This window comes from Peromyscus leucopus, chromosome 13 (genome assembly GCF_004664715.2).
Source record: "Peromyscus leucopus breed LL Stock chromosome 13, UCI_PerLeu_2.1, whole genome shotgun sequence".
Lineage (NCBI taxonomy): Eukaryota > Metazoa > Chordata > Mammalia > Rodentia > Cricetidae > Peromyscus > Peromyscus leucopus.
Genome location: NC_051074.1, coordinates 38024630 through 38038594, shown reverse-complemented (window position 1 = coordinate 38038594; position 13965 = coordinate 38024630). Strand labels below are relative to the sequence as shown.

Below are 13965 nucleotides of genomic sequence, written 5' to 3'. Positions count from 1 at the left end.
TACATATCTCATTCCCAGCTTCATGTTTTTCTTATTCTATTTTTAAATAACCTACTGAGCCCAGTTAATGCTGTTCACATGGTCATGGGTGTGGAGCTATCCACTGGAACATGGGTAACATCAGTGACCACATCCCCAAAGAAAAATGACTCTCCCTCAGCAGCCATCAACTACCAAGAGTTCCTCAGATGGGAGTGGGGCCTCAGGATCCCCTACAGCAATCATGCTGGAATTTTGACTGGCTTGATCATGTTCAGGTTGCCTCATCTGTTCTGAGTTCACGCGCCATGCACAACTCTCTTCCCCAGTCTCAGGCTCTCCTTTTCTCTGTTTGTCTGTGTTTCTATCTCTCTCTGTCTCTCTTTCTCTTTCTCTCTCTGTATCTCTCTCTCTCTCTTTCTTTCTTTCTTTTTTTTTTCTTGAGACAGGGTTGCTCCATGTAGTTTTAGTGCCTGTCCTAGATCTCACTCTCTAGACCAGGCTGGCCTGAAACTCATAGAGATCCGTTTGACTCTGCCTCCTGAGTGCTGGGACTAAAGGCAAGTACCACCACCACCAGCTCTCTCTCTCTCTTTTCCCCCCTTGTTTTCCCCACCCTTACTCACTCTGAGAGAGAGACTCACTAGGTAGCCCTGGCAGGCCTGGAATTTCACACTGTAGACCAGGCTGGCTTCAAACTCACGGAGCTCTATCTGCCCCTGCCTCTGCCTCCTGGGTCCTGGTATTAAAGGCACACACCACTTAGCACAGCGGGTACATCCTTCCTACCCTATCTTTTGCAAAGTTCCCTGCACCTGGGATAGGGATGGAGTCAATACGGATATCCTGTCCATGGCTTTGTGCTCAGCAGTCACCATTCTCAACATTTTGACAAGTTAGGAGTGTCTGCATGAACCAATACCTGCTGCAAAAAGAAACTTAACTGAGGGAGACTGAAAACACTACAAATCACGGATCAGCTCCAACTGCTTCTTGTGATGAGATTTTGTATTCTGATAAGCCTCTCCGCCAACGCAGCAATCCAAATCAGACTGAATTAGAAAAAGCCCCTGTTTAATTGGTAAAGTGTTCCTGGGCAGTTCTCCAGCCCCCCCAGGAGAGGAGACGTGGAAGAGAGACCAGAAAACCACGTGTTTGTTTTCTAGGATGCAGCTTATATACCCTGTGGGTGTAGTCTTGAGCCTCTGGGTGGGGGGGAGCCATGTTTGGCAGGCTTTGAAGGGGTGGGTTTGGGGAAAGAGATGGGGAGGAGAGTTGAGGTGGATCTTCCACCAGAACATTCCAGACTCTTTGGGTATAGGATGCCAGGGTGCTAGGGACTGAGGTGGAGCTCCCGCCCAAACAGCTTGCTTTTTGCCATTATTGATGAAGCTGCTTCTAATCACTCCGTTAATATAGTATAGGCAGACTTCAGTTGATGTATTTTTCAATATGTATGCTTTATTTTTAGAATAGATTTCAATTTGTAGAAAAATAGGGTGGACAGTTCATTTATACCCTGTCTCTATCTCCTCTATTATTTAGGATATTGCACATTACATATTTTGATATCTTGTTAATACTTAAAGTGTTATACAACACAGGCATATTATTAGCCTTTTTTTTTTTTTTTTTTTTTTTTTGCTTCTCAGAGCAGAGTTTCTCTGTTTAACAGCCCTGTAACTCACTTTGTAGACCAGGCATGTTTCAAACTTACAGAGACCTACATGCCTCTACCTCTCGAGTGCCGGGATTAAAGTCATGCTCCACCACACCTGGCTTTTTTTTTTTTTTAATAAAGGTATCTTCTTAAGATTTGTTCTTTTTATTTTTTATTAATTTTTTAAATTTATTTTACATCCTGCAGTTTCCCCTCCTTCCTCTTTCCTGTCCCCCCCCCTTTTATTTATTTTACATAGGTGTTCTATCTGCATGTATGCCTTTATGCCAGAAGAGGGTACCAGATCTCATTACAGATGGTTGTGAGCCACCATGTGGGTGCTGGGAATTGAACTCAGGACCTCTGGAAGAGCAGAGCCATCTCGCCAGCCCTATTTTATCTGATGTCCTTTCCTTGTTGTTCTAGGATCCAATACATGTTACATTTAGCTGTCACCTTAGGCTTCTCTTGGATGAAACAATTTCTCAGACTTTCCTTGTTTTTAGTGTTTCTGGGGTATACTGGTCGTGTTATTTTTCAGAACACCCTCCCATGTAGTTTATCTCACTTTTTTTTTTTTTTTTTTTTTTTTTCCCAGCGGGTAGACTATGGTTTTAGAATTTGGGGAGGAAGATTACCAAAGTTAAGAAAGTAAAGTGTTAGTTGGGCATGGTGTGCACGCCTTTAATCTCAACGCTTGGAGGCAGAGGCAGGTGGATCTCTGAGTTCGAGGCCAACCTGGTATACAGAGGGTGTTCTAGGACAGCCAGGGCCACACAGAGAGACCCTATCTCAAATCATAGCAACAAAGGAAAATAAAGTGCCATTTTTTTTTTTTTTAAAAAAAAGGAAACAAAAGTGTTCTTTTAAAAAGATTTTACTTTTGTAATTATTCACGTGTCTGTGTGTGGGTATGTTCATGTGAGTGCCTGAGGAGACCAGAGGTGGGCATCTGGGCTATAACTCTGGGCTGGAGTTACAGGCAGTTGCAAGTTGTCTGACATGAGTGAGTCCAGTCCAAAGAGCCTTTCATGACCCATGAGCCATTTCTCCAGCCTGAGTGGGTTTTTTTTGTTGTTATTTATTTATTTATTTATTTATTTATTTATTTATTTATTTATTTATTTAATATCAGGGCTCAAACACCTGGACTCAAGCATCTTGTGGCCTCAGTCTCCTGAACAGGTGTGTACCTTTTTGCCTGACTTAAATTTGCATGTTTAATTATTCTACAGAGCAGCAGGTTGCATTTATGGCATTTTCATGCCTTGTTCTGGTTGCTCTCTCTCCTGACCTCTCTCCTGTCCCATGCCCTGTAGCCTTCCATCTCCAATGGTCCCCTTTCTGCTTTCATGTCTCGTGTGTACTATTTATCACCCTTTCCACCCTCCTCCTTCAGATCTCTTTTCGGTCTTTTGTGATTCCTGGAGCAGTCAGCATCCTCTAAGGCAGTGGTTCTCAACCTGTGAGTCTAGGTCCATTTGGGGGTCAAACGACCCTTTCCCAGGGGTCACACATCAGATATCCTATATATTAGATATTTTACATTATGATTCACAACAGTAGCAAAATTACAGTTATGAAGTAGCAACCAAAATAATTTCATGGTTGAGGGTCACCACAACACGAATAATTGTATTAAAAGGGTCACAGCATTAGGAAGGCTGAGGATCACTGCTGTAAAGGAACAGAGCTGACAGGATGAACGTATGTATCAAAAGGGGACTTATTACATTGGCTTACACAATATGGTCTGGGTAGTTTAACAATGGCTGCCTTGGGTTGGGGATTTAGCTCAGTGGTAGAGCACTTGCCTAGCAAGCACAAGGCCCAGGGTTTGATCCTCAGCTCAAAACAAACAAAAACAAAATCAATGGCTGCCTCACAGTAGAGAACCTGAAATCCTGTAGTTGTTCAGTCACAAGGCCAAATAATGGCTAAGCATCCTAATCTGGTGTTGAAGATATAGAATATTCTGGAGAGCTGCTGGTCTCTAGTCTATACTGGAAGCCCAAAGAAACTCATTTTAATATCAATGAAAGAGTTCAGTAATGACAGGATGGATGCACGAACTTTCCAGCAAGAGTGAAGACGAGCAGGAAAAAGGCAAACGTTTCCTTCTTCCTCGGCCTTTTATCTGAGCTGCCCCCGTTTAGGACGGTCTTCAGGATTCAAGTAATCTGGTCAAGCAAGCCCCTCACAGCACTGCACAGAGTTTAGTTGATTTCTGATTCCAGGCGAGTTGACAGCCGAGATCCATCACATCCCCTTTCTGATGTCATCGCCGGTGCCCACTTTCACTCCCACATAAACACATACAAAGGAGCCAGTGCCACCTCTGACAGCAGACGCAAGGTGCCCACATACCCCAAGTGCATTCTATGAGCACGATTCATGTTTTGATGCTGACCTCGGTCAACCCGCGCAAGTGTGTGGCATCGTTTTATTTTTTAAGACGTGGTCTCATATGTAGCTCTGGCCAGCATGGAACTCACCACGCCGCCCAGGTTGGCCTCCGACAAGCCTTCCACTGCAGTCTCCCATGTGCTGAGATTATAAGTATACAAGCACCATATCCTACTCTGTTTGTAGGATTTCTCCATTGTAAACAACTCTCTTTGCCCCACACAGGCATTACTCATAATTAAGGAGAGGGGGTACTCCCCTCCCCCCTTCACGATGGAGTGTCTACATACTTAGATTTCTTCTCCAGATTTGTCCTTTCTATTAAGGTACCAAATGATTCCAAGGACACATGGTTATTTGGGTTAGGAAGTAGTATTTCTTTACTTTGTTCCTAATTTGTTTCAGCCTTGTCTGTTGGGAGCTCTTTCAATTAATTTCAGTGACACACTTCTTTCCTACCATTGTGGGAGGTTATGTGTGCGTGTGGCTGTATGCAAGGCTTCCTTCCCTGATGACAAGAGACTCCAGGCTCATATATTTTCTGCTGAAGCCTAGAATCAATCTCTTTTCCAAAGATGCTTGGTTCCCTTTCATGGAAAAATGTATTAGGAACTAAGACCTGGCTGGGCTGGGCAGTGATGGCATGCTGCTAGTGGCACACGCCTTTAATCCCAGCACTTGGGAGGCAGAGGCAGACAGATCTGTGAGTTCAAGGCCAGCCTGGGCGACAGAGTGAGCTCCAGGACAGGCACCAAAACTACACAGAGATAGCCGGGCGGTGGTGGCGCATGCCTTTAATCCTAGCACTCGGGAGGCAGAGGCAGGAGGATCTCTGTGAGTTCAAGGCCAGCCTGGTCTCCAAAGCGAGTTCCAGGAAAGGCACAAAGCTACACAGAGAAACCCTGTCTCGAAAAACAACAAAAAACAAAAAACAAACAAACAAATAAACAAACAAAAAACAAAAACTACACAGAGAAACCCTGTCTCAAAAAACAAACCAGACAAAAAAGGAAGGAATTAAGGGAGGGAGGGAGGGAAGAAGGAAAAGAAAGGAAGGCAGATAGACAGACAGACCTGGATCATAACTGTACTCCTTACTACTAAGGTGTGTTTTCTGTAGGTGTTAGGGTTTCTTACTCTTGTTCTTTTGGTTATTTATGTATTAACTTAGTTATTAAGATAGCATCTCACTATGTAGTTCTGGCTGGCCTGGAATTCTTTATTTCCATCAGGCTGACCTTGAACTAGTAGAGACCACCTACCTCTGCCTCTAGAGTGCTGGGATTAAAAGTGTATTCTGCCATGTCCAGCTGTTTGGTTTTTGTGATGGGAACTGAATCCATAACCTTGTGCATACTCTCTAGGTAAGCATTCTCTCTAGGTAAGGTGGTACCCTTGATCTTCCTATAGCATTTTATTTGGTTACTTACATTTTTTATGTATGTACATGTTTGTGTACAGAGGGAGTTTATGTGGAGTGGCTTCTTCAATCACTCTCAATCTTAATTTTTGAGATACTGTCTGTCACTGAACTTGGAGCCCACCAATAAGCTAAATGGACTGGCCAACAAGTAGAAGGGATCCTCCTCTCTCTACCTTCCAAGCACTGAGATTACAGGCCTGCACAACTGTGCCCAGCTTTTTATGTGGGTGCTGGGGATATGAGCTTTTTTTTTCTTTTGGGGGAATAAGGGATCTAAGACAGGGTCTCTCTGTGTAGCCTTGACTGTCCTGGAACTCAACTCTGTAGACCAGGTTGGCCTAGGACTCACAGAGATCTGCCTGCTTCTGCCTCCAGAGTATTGCCTCCTGGTATGAACTTAGTTTTTCTTTTTCTTTTTTTTTTTTTTTTTGGTGGGGGGGGGAACCGAGGACCGAACCCAGGGCTTGTGCTTGCTAGGCAAGCGCTCTACCACTGAGCTAAATCCCCAACCCCTAGTTTTTCATACTTGTTCAACAAACACTTTACTGACTGAATCACCTCCCCTACCCTTCCTGCCGTATTTTAAAACAATAACAAACCACTAACATTATGCCATCTACACCCTCAGAACTTCTATGCTCCCCAGAAAACAAGAATACCTCCTTAGTCACCAAAAGTCAAAATACGTGGTTTCGTTTCCTGTGGCTTTCATAAGAAGTTACTACAAATGTGTCAGTCGTGGATGTTAGAGAAGGCCTTTGTGAAATTTGTTCTCTCTTTCCACCATGTAGTCCTAAGGCTTGAACTTAGATCTTCAGGGCAGTGAGCATCTTTATCTGCTGAGCCATCTAGCTGACCCCACCTCTTACATATTATCATCTAAAACACTTCTCTCCTTTTTTTTTTTTTTTTTTTTTTTGGTTTTTCAAGACATGGTTTCTCTGTGTAGCTTTGCGCCTTTTCCTGGAACTCACTTGGTAGCCCAGGCTGGCCTCGAACTCACAGAGATCCACCTGCCTCTGCCTCCCGAGTGCTGGGATTAAAGGCGTGCGCCACCACTGCCCGGCTTCTCTCCTTTCTTAAAAAATATTTGCCAGGCGGTGGTGGCACACACATTGAATCCCAGCACTTGGGAGGCAGAGGCAGGCAGATCTCTGTGAGTTTGAGGCCAGCCTAGCCTACAAATTGAGTTCCAGGACAGTCAGGACTATTACACAGAGAAACCCTGTCTTGAAACCTGCCCCCCCCAAAATTATTTATGTGTGTGTTGGGGGGGCAGGTGGTTATGTCCAAGTGACTGCAGGTACCTTCAGCCATCAGAGGAGGATGTCAGATACCATGGAGTTGGAGTTTACAGCAGCTGTGTGCCACACAACATGGGTCCTGGGAATGGAACTCAGGTATTCTGGAAGGGTAGTGTGCTCTTAACCACGAGGTTTTTCTTCTAGCCACAGCTCTTCCATTTTGTCGAAGAAAGTTCATACTGCATATTGGCTCAAATTCTGTATTTATCTGACTATAACATTTTTTCAGTTGTTTCCTTTTATATCCTCTATACTGGAAATTACAGCCAATGCTTGATTGGATTCAGATTCAATTTTTAAAATTCTGTTAAAATTTAACGTTTTATAAAATATGTTGCCCTTCATAAATACTGCTGTGTAATCTAAATCACACCAGGAGACAAACTGGACGACTACCCTAGCTTTCCTGATCTAAGATCGGCCAAGTAATCCTTTAATAGTTTACCATCCACCAAAGACGCCTAAATATTTTGTTGAGCGTCCTTGTTGTGATTTAAATTATTTCCATCAGGTTCATCTTCTCATTGATTATTCTCTAAATTTCTGTAGCTTGCTCTCTGAGAAAGATCCTTTTGCCCTCCAACTGTCTCTGTAGTTCTTAAAATTCAATAGGTCCAATGACATCTGAAACAGGAGGCAGATCTCTTCTGTGTGGGGTGAGAATGTAAAAGTTCTTCAAGTCCTCCCTTGAAGCTCACAGAGCAGGTAGGTAGTTGTAGTTACGCCCCCGATTAGTCCTGTCCCTCCTCTACATGATTGAATTTAGAGAAAGGTGAGTGGGAGGGAGTCAAAGTGGCTTGAGCTACCTCTTCTTATCTGACTCATGGAATTTTAGTGGACATTCTTTAATAGAGTCTGGGCGCGGCACGGTCAGAGAGAGTCCATAGTGGTTAGGTAGAATGAATTGAGTCGTGGATTCCCAGAACGGAGCCTTTCACTGCAGGACTACAGTTCCCAGAATTCCGCTCGCAGAGTTCCAGAGTGCCACCAAGGCTGCGCGTGCGCAACTCTCTTGCACTTTTTTTTTTTTTTTAAACCTCCCCCCTTCCCCTCCATTCCCCTCTCCCGTCCATTCTCTAGGCAGCATAAGCGCTCGGATTCGGCGCGCCTGCTTCGGGCCCGCCCCCTTTCCCGCCCCTTCCTGGCCTTCGGTCTGTCCGCTAGGGGCGCGCGCAGTGCGCGGCAGACGGCCGGCGGCGTCGGCGGCGGAGTGCGGGTCGCGTGGCAGAGCGTGGTTGCCAGGGACACCTGAGGTCGCCCGCTCGCCCAGCAGGCGCAGCGAGGAAGCAGCGCGGAGCCGGCGCCAAGCCGTGGTGAAGGAGGAGGGTACCCTAGGTGAGTGTGGCCGCGGAGCTGGGGCCCCACCCCGGCCGGCCGCTCCCGCTTGCCTCGGCCCCGGCCTTTGGCACGGGCCCCCAGCCCCGCTTCCGGTCCGCCACTTCGCCATTCTCCGGTGAGGCCGGCACCGCGGCCTCCTCCCCGGCCCGCTCCCGAGCCCTCCTCGGGCAGCCGCCACGCGGAGAGAACTTAGCTGGCTTCTCGGGTGGCCCGAGCCCCGCAGCCTACTCGGTCCTGGCTCCAGCGTGTCCTCTTTCCCGCCGCGCTGCGGTTTAAATTCTGGCTTGGGTTGGAGCCCAGGCTCTTCTCAAGGCCTGCTTTTCCTCGATCCCACTCTCAGTTATCCGTCTGCACTTCTCTAGAGTCCAAGCAGGAGCTGCGATCCTATGTAATTGAACTCATTTATCTAGCCATTTCTTCATTTAATCATTTACAAACAGTTTTTTTTATATATATAAACATCGACAAGTAGTAGGTAATGAGCGAAGCCACACCAAGGAAGGTCCTAGGGAGGGTACATTGGCGAGCAAGACAAACATGCTTTCAAGAGTTTACAGAACGGGGAATTTTTTAATCAAGTATTTGTCATACTGTGTGGTATGTGCTGTGACAGAAATGGAGCACTTAACCGAGACTTGTTCAGAAAAATACGTCACCCAACCTCCAGTCTTTACATTCCAGTTCTGAATCTTGGAAATGTTTTAATCCTTCTTTGAAACCCATCCTTTATGGAGTCATGTTGGATATTCCAAATCTCATCCTTTATTTCAGCGCTTGTTCATTTGGCCAATCTGCAATAATCTGGAGGACCCTTTGAGAGAAGACATCCTCGGATCCTATGCTTTCATTTGTTGCAATAAATACGGGGATTATTTGCATAAAACTATCCCCTTTGTTGCCGGGAATGTTACTGGCTACTTACTGACTTGGACTCTTAAGCCTGGTCTTAAAAGTTTATCAAATGTTCTGTGGGAATAAGAGGTGGGAAGACATTCAAGTTACAAAGTAGCTTTAAAAAAAGATACAGCAAGGCTTGGAAAGAGCAGAGTGGAGTTGTTTGTTATGGGCCATTTCTATAACAGATGGCAAGAGGAACGTTCATAGGGATCAAAAACGGTTTCGGGGGGCTTTGCTGCATTAGAACTGTCTCCTCCAGAGCGGTGGTTTTTGAGCTGGGGTTATTAGGGCCTAAGACTTCACATTATAAGTTTAAATGAATCCACTTCCTGACTTAACAGTTTCTAGGTAACTCTTTTCTAAGAGGGTCCTAAAAGGAAAGGGAGGGAATGTGTCTTTCACATATTGCAAATTTATATGAGAAAGCAAAAGAAATTTTTTTTTCTTAAATGCCATACTAAGAATGCTTTGGAGATGCTGATTACAGGAAAGCCTCTAGTAATTAAGCTACCTTCTAAACCCCGATAAGTTCCTTCCTGTCTTTCCCTAATACACATTACTGGCTGTGCAGATTGTTCGTTTTGTGGGTATTCTGAGTTCAGAAAAATACAGCAGTTAAATGTGACTAGATCTTTTCTTTCTTTCTTTCTTTCTTTCTTTCTTTCTTTCATTCATTCATTCATTCATTCATTCATTCATTGAGAGCTATCTTGGAACTTGCTCTGTAGACCAGGCTGGCCTTGAACTCAGAGATCCATCTGCCTCTGCCTCTGGTGTGCTAGAATTAAAGGTTGTGCCACCACTGCCTAGCTGTGATTTCTTTTTTTCTCTCTCTTTTTTTTTTTGGCGGGGGAGGGGGTGTTTTTGAGATAGGGTCTCTTAAGTAGTCCTGGCTGTTTCTTAAAGGGGGAGGGGTTCAACTAAGTAGCCCAGGCTAGCCTTGAACTCACTCTCTATAGTTCAGGGTGATCTTGAACTCTAGTGTTGTAATTATGGGTGTGAGTTACTGTGTCTGGCTTGGAATACACAATTTAAAATTCTTATGGGGCTGGGGAGGGAGGTGGTGGCTCACGCCCTTAATCTCAGCACCTGGGAGGCAGAGGCAGGTGGATCTTTGAGTTCGAGGCCCGCCTGGTCTACAGAGCGAGATCCAGGACAGGGCACCAAAACTACACAGAGAAACCCTGTCTCAAAAAAACAAAACAAAAAAATTCTTATGGAAAGAAATGAGTAAAATTATGAGTATATTTTTCCATGTAAAGATAAAAAAGCAGGAAAATAATGTCAGGTTTGTGTCTAAGAGTACAGAAGGGTGGGTGGGTAGGTTGATTGAGGATTTCAGACTAGAGCCAAGTGACACAGTCTAGAAATGATACAGCTTAGGGGTCTTGATTAGTTCATTTTTTCTGCCAGTTAAAGAATTAGAAGGCAGGAAAAATCTGAATCGCAACAGGCAGAAGCAGAGAGATCTCTAGCGCCACAAAAAGGCTATCAGTTAAATTATTGGGGTGGGGGGCGAGGAAATATGCACAACCAGACACACAGAAAAAAATCCTCTGCAAAACAGAGAGGGGACTTGGAAAGCCAAAAATCTAGTCTTTTCTCAACCCCTGGGGATTTTAAAGCCTCTGGAGAGTCCTCCCCTATTTTAGGGTTGGTCAGTTTGAAGACAGGATGGTTGGTTGGTCCAAAACTGTGGTGTGACATGTCCTAATTAGACCTTGAATTTGTTGAGCCAGTCCATCAGCAGGGGGCATGGCAGTTTTGTTTTGTTTTTTAAAGATTTATTTATTTATTATGTATACAGTGTTCTGCCTGCATGTGTCCCTTCAGGCCAGAAGAGGGCTCCAGATCTCATTACAGGTGGTTGTGAGCCACCATGTGGTTGCTGGGAATTGAACTCAGGACCTCTGGAAGAGCAGTCGGTGCTCTTAACCACTGAGCCATCTCTCCAGCCCCAGTTTTGTTGTTGTTGGTTTTTTTTTCTTTCAAGGGTGGAGGTTGAGGAAGAAGCTGGCCATCTTGGAAATTCGCCATCTTTCCGCCTATCAAGGAGTGTCTAACTCCTGGTCTCTCCTAAGGAGCCAGTGAGAAAATGGCCATCCAGAGATAGTGAAGATTTTCATGGTTGGTACTGTGGGGATGCAGAGCCTAGAAAGATGTGAAATCTGGCAGAGTGAAGAAAGGTGGACAAGGGTTAGAGTGGAATGGTCTGGGTTTCCACCCTTAGTGGCCACCTGGGTCAGGAGACTGTTAAGAGCTACACAGAGCCACAGCTGTGAGGGGAAGATCAGAGTTACATTTTGGAGTAGAATCATCCACACCGTGTCCAGGAAGAAGGGCCCAGGAAGCCGTTTTGTAGGTCTGGCGCTCTTGAGTGGAGGAGGTGGTTGCAGTGGAAGAGGCTTGCTTGGGAGAGTGGCGGGGAGCAGTGTCCCTAGCCTAGGGAGAAGACTGAGCTCAGAGGAGATAGCACTGAGGGGGAGGGGGGGGAGCATGGGAGGAAGACAGGAGTGCACGGCCAAGGAAAAGAATGGCCGTGTGGATGGAGAGCCGTCACTAAAGGGAAGTGAGCCTGCTGCAGGGTCTGTTCAGCACTTAAGATCTGGAGTTGGGGTTCGTTTTCCCACCAGACTCTGTGACCTTGGAATTGTCTGATCATAATCTCCCTGGATTTTAGCTTGGGACCAGATGCCCTGACCTGCCAGTAAAGAACAGAGAAAGAAGCTGGGCGGTGGTGGCGCACACCTTTAATCCCAGCACTCGGGAGCCAGAGCCAGGCGGATCTCTGTGAGTTCGAGGCTAGCCTGGGTTAATAAGCGAGTTCCAGGAAAGGCGCAAAGCTACACAGAGAAACCCTGTCTCAAAAAACCAAAAAAAAAAAAACAGAGAAAGATGTTTTGTTTTTATCTCCAACACCCTGAACTTTTCACCTTTTCTGTGAGAGCTGGGAAATGACAGTGCTCATTTCTCTTGGGCCCTGAAATACCCAGAACCTTGTCCTTTAGAGGCCTCCTGGATGTGTTCTGGATAGGCAGTGCTGCTCTCAGACCTCCCCTTTGATTGCTTCATGCATTCCAGAAAGCTCTTTGAGTTTTCTCATCTTCAAGTATTATTGGGGTGCGTGCGTGCGTGCGTCAGTCATGCTAGTCAGGTGTGTGTGTGTGTGTGTGTGTGTGTGTTTGTTTGCTATTTGGTTGTTCAGAGTTGAGGTTTCACTGGGGAGCTCAGATTTTTCTAGAATTTTAAGATTTTACTGCATCAGTCTCATAGTGTGGAATAACCACAGGTGTGCGCCACCACACCAGTTTGTATGTATTCTTGACTCCATGATATCATGTGGTAGGCACTGATTGAGTTATACAGCTCTTCAAACACTGTCCTGTTTCTTACACAGGATTAAAACAATCATATTTGGAAGCAGGCATGGTGGCACCAGTGGGCCTCTTACATTTGAGGCCAACCTGTGCTACATAGCAAGACCTTGTCCGAAGACACCAAGAGTGGGCCATTGAGATGCTCATCAGCTAATAGCACTTGCTACCAAGCCTGATGACCTGGCTTCAATCCTTGGAACCCACATAGTGGAAGGAGAGAAGAATCATGAAAGTTGTCCTCTGGCCTCCATATTATACTGTGACATTAACATGTACACATACTCACAAAGTCGATAAATAAATGTTAAAAGTTTATATAAAGTAAAATAAAAAGCCATTTGTATTATCATCACAATTTCCAGAAAAACAGTCCTGCTTCAAGTGGTGGATACAGTTGTGCCAAAAATCTGATTTTTCTTTTGGAAGCTCAAATTTTCTCATTGGCACTAAGCACATCAGCTGTTTACTTGAAGTGACAGGCTTTACTTTGTTTCATTTTCCAGAAATGTCTGCCAGATGCCGAAGTCTGAAGGACTTTGTCGCTTATGTCATTCATTCTTTCAAGTAAACATGGTGTTCTACAGAGAAGAAATCTGGCAGTTGAGTCACTCGAGTGACACACGAGTGTATGAGCTTAAGTGGGTTTGTGTTTTACTTTGTTTGAGATAAGGGTCTCATGTAGCCCAGGCTGGCCTGGAACTCACTGTGTGGTTGACAATAGCCTTAAACCCCTGCCTCTACCTGGGAAGTGCTAGGATTCCAGACCATGCCACTGTGTGCCACCAGTGTATCCAAGCGCTCTGTCGGTGTCTCACCTGGGTCCTGACCACGAGCTGTCCCTCAGATCTTGCCTCTTGGTTGTCACATAGACTATTTGAAGCTGTAACAATAATTATTGCTGTACTGTGACATGAAATTGCTGTCCTTTCAGTGTGCTGCCGGTCAGTACCGCCTGTGGAGACTTTAAGCAGCTGTTGTCCTGAGCTGGGCTGGGGGGGCAGTGGCTCTGTTCCTCGCTGCCTTTCTTGACCATCAGTGGGAAGGTCAGCACAGTGGAAAAGGCAAATACCCTCTTTTTTCTGGTAGACAAACAGTTCTGACCTAGTAGAACCTCTGAGAGAGTCTCAGGGCTCCGTCAGGTTCTGTGAACCGTGCTTTGAGGACTGCTGTTTGCCTGAGGTGTCTGTGGAAACTGATAAACATCAAAACTTCAGAAGAGCTAGCCGCCTGGTCATCTAAAGCTTCAACTGGTTTCCCTTGTCAGCAGTCTGTAGTTTTACCCTCTTGGGTCAGGCTGTTGTGACCGTATCTTTTCCATGGTTTACTCTTTCAGATGCAATCCTGCACTGTGCTCTGCCAGACTGCCTTGACTTCACCTTTCTTCACTTGTAGTAGTACTGACCTTCCCTTTCTTAAAAACTGGAGTTTGACCTTTGTGTGATTTCTAGAAATCAGTTTGCCTGGGACTAGTGAGGTGGCTCACGCAGTGGCTGAGAGCTTATCACTGCACATACGGACAGAGGTCCTGCCTTCAGTTCCCCACACGACTGCCTGTGACTCCAGCTCCAGGGGCCTCCAAGG

At 45.5% G+C, this 13965-nt stretch overlaps 1 protein-coding gene across 2 annotated transcripts in view; it reads left to right on the top strand.

The window, feature by feature from the left end:
* The first annotated feature begins 7934 nt into the window (after nucleotides 1–7934).
* The window catches only part of Ttll4 (tubulin tyrosine ligase like 4), a 49000-nt gene continuing 42969 nt past the window's right edge, over nucleotides 7935–13965 (top strand). For both annotated transcript variants that reach the window (XM_037210259.1, XM_028893038.2), the window contains exon 1: nucleotides 7935–8107. The gene's annotated coding sequence lies outside the window, so the exon portion shown is untranslated. The remainder of the gene's footprint in view (nucleotides 8108–13965) is intronic.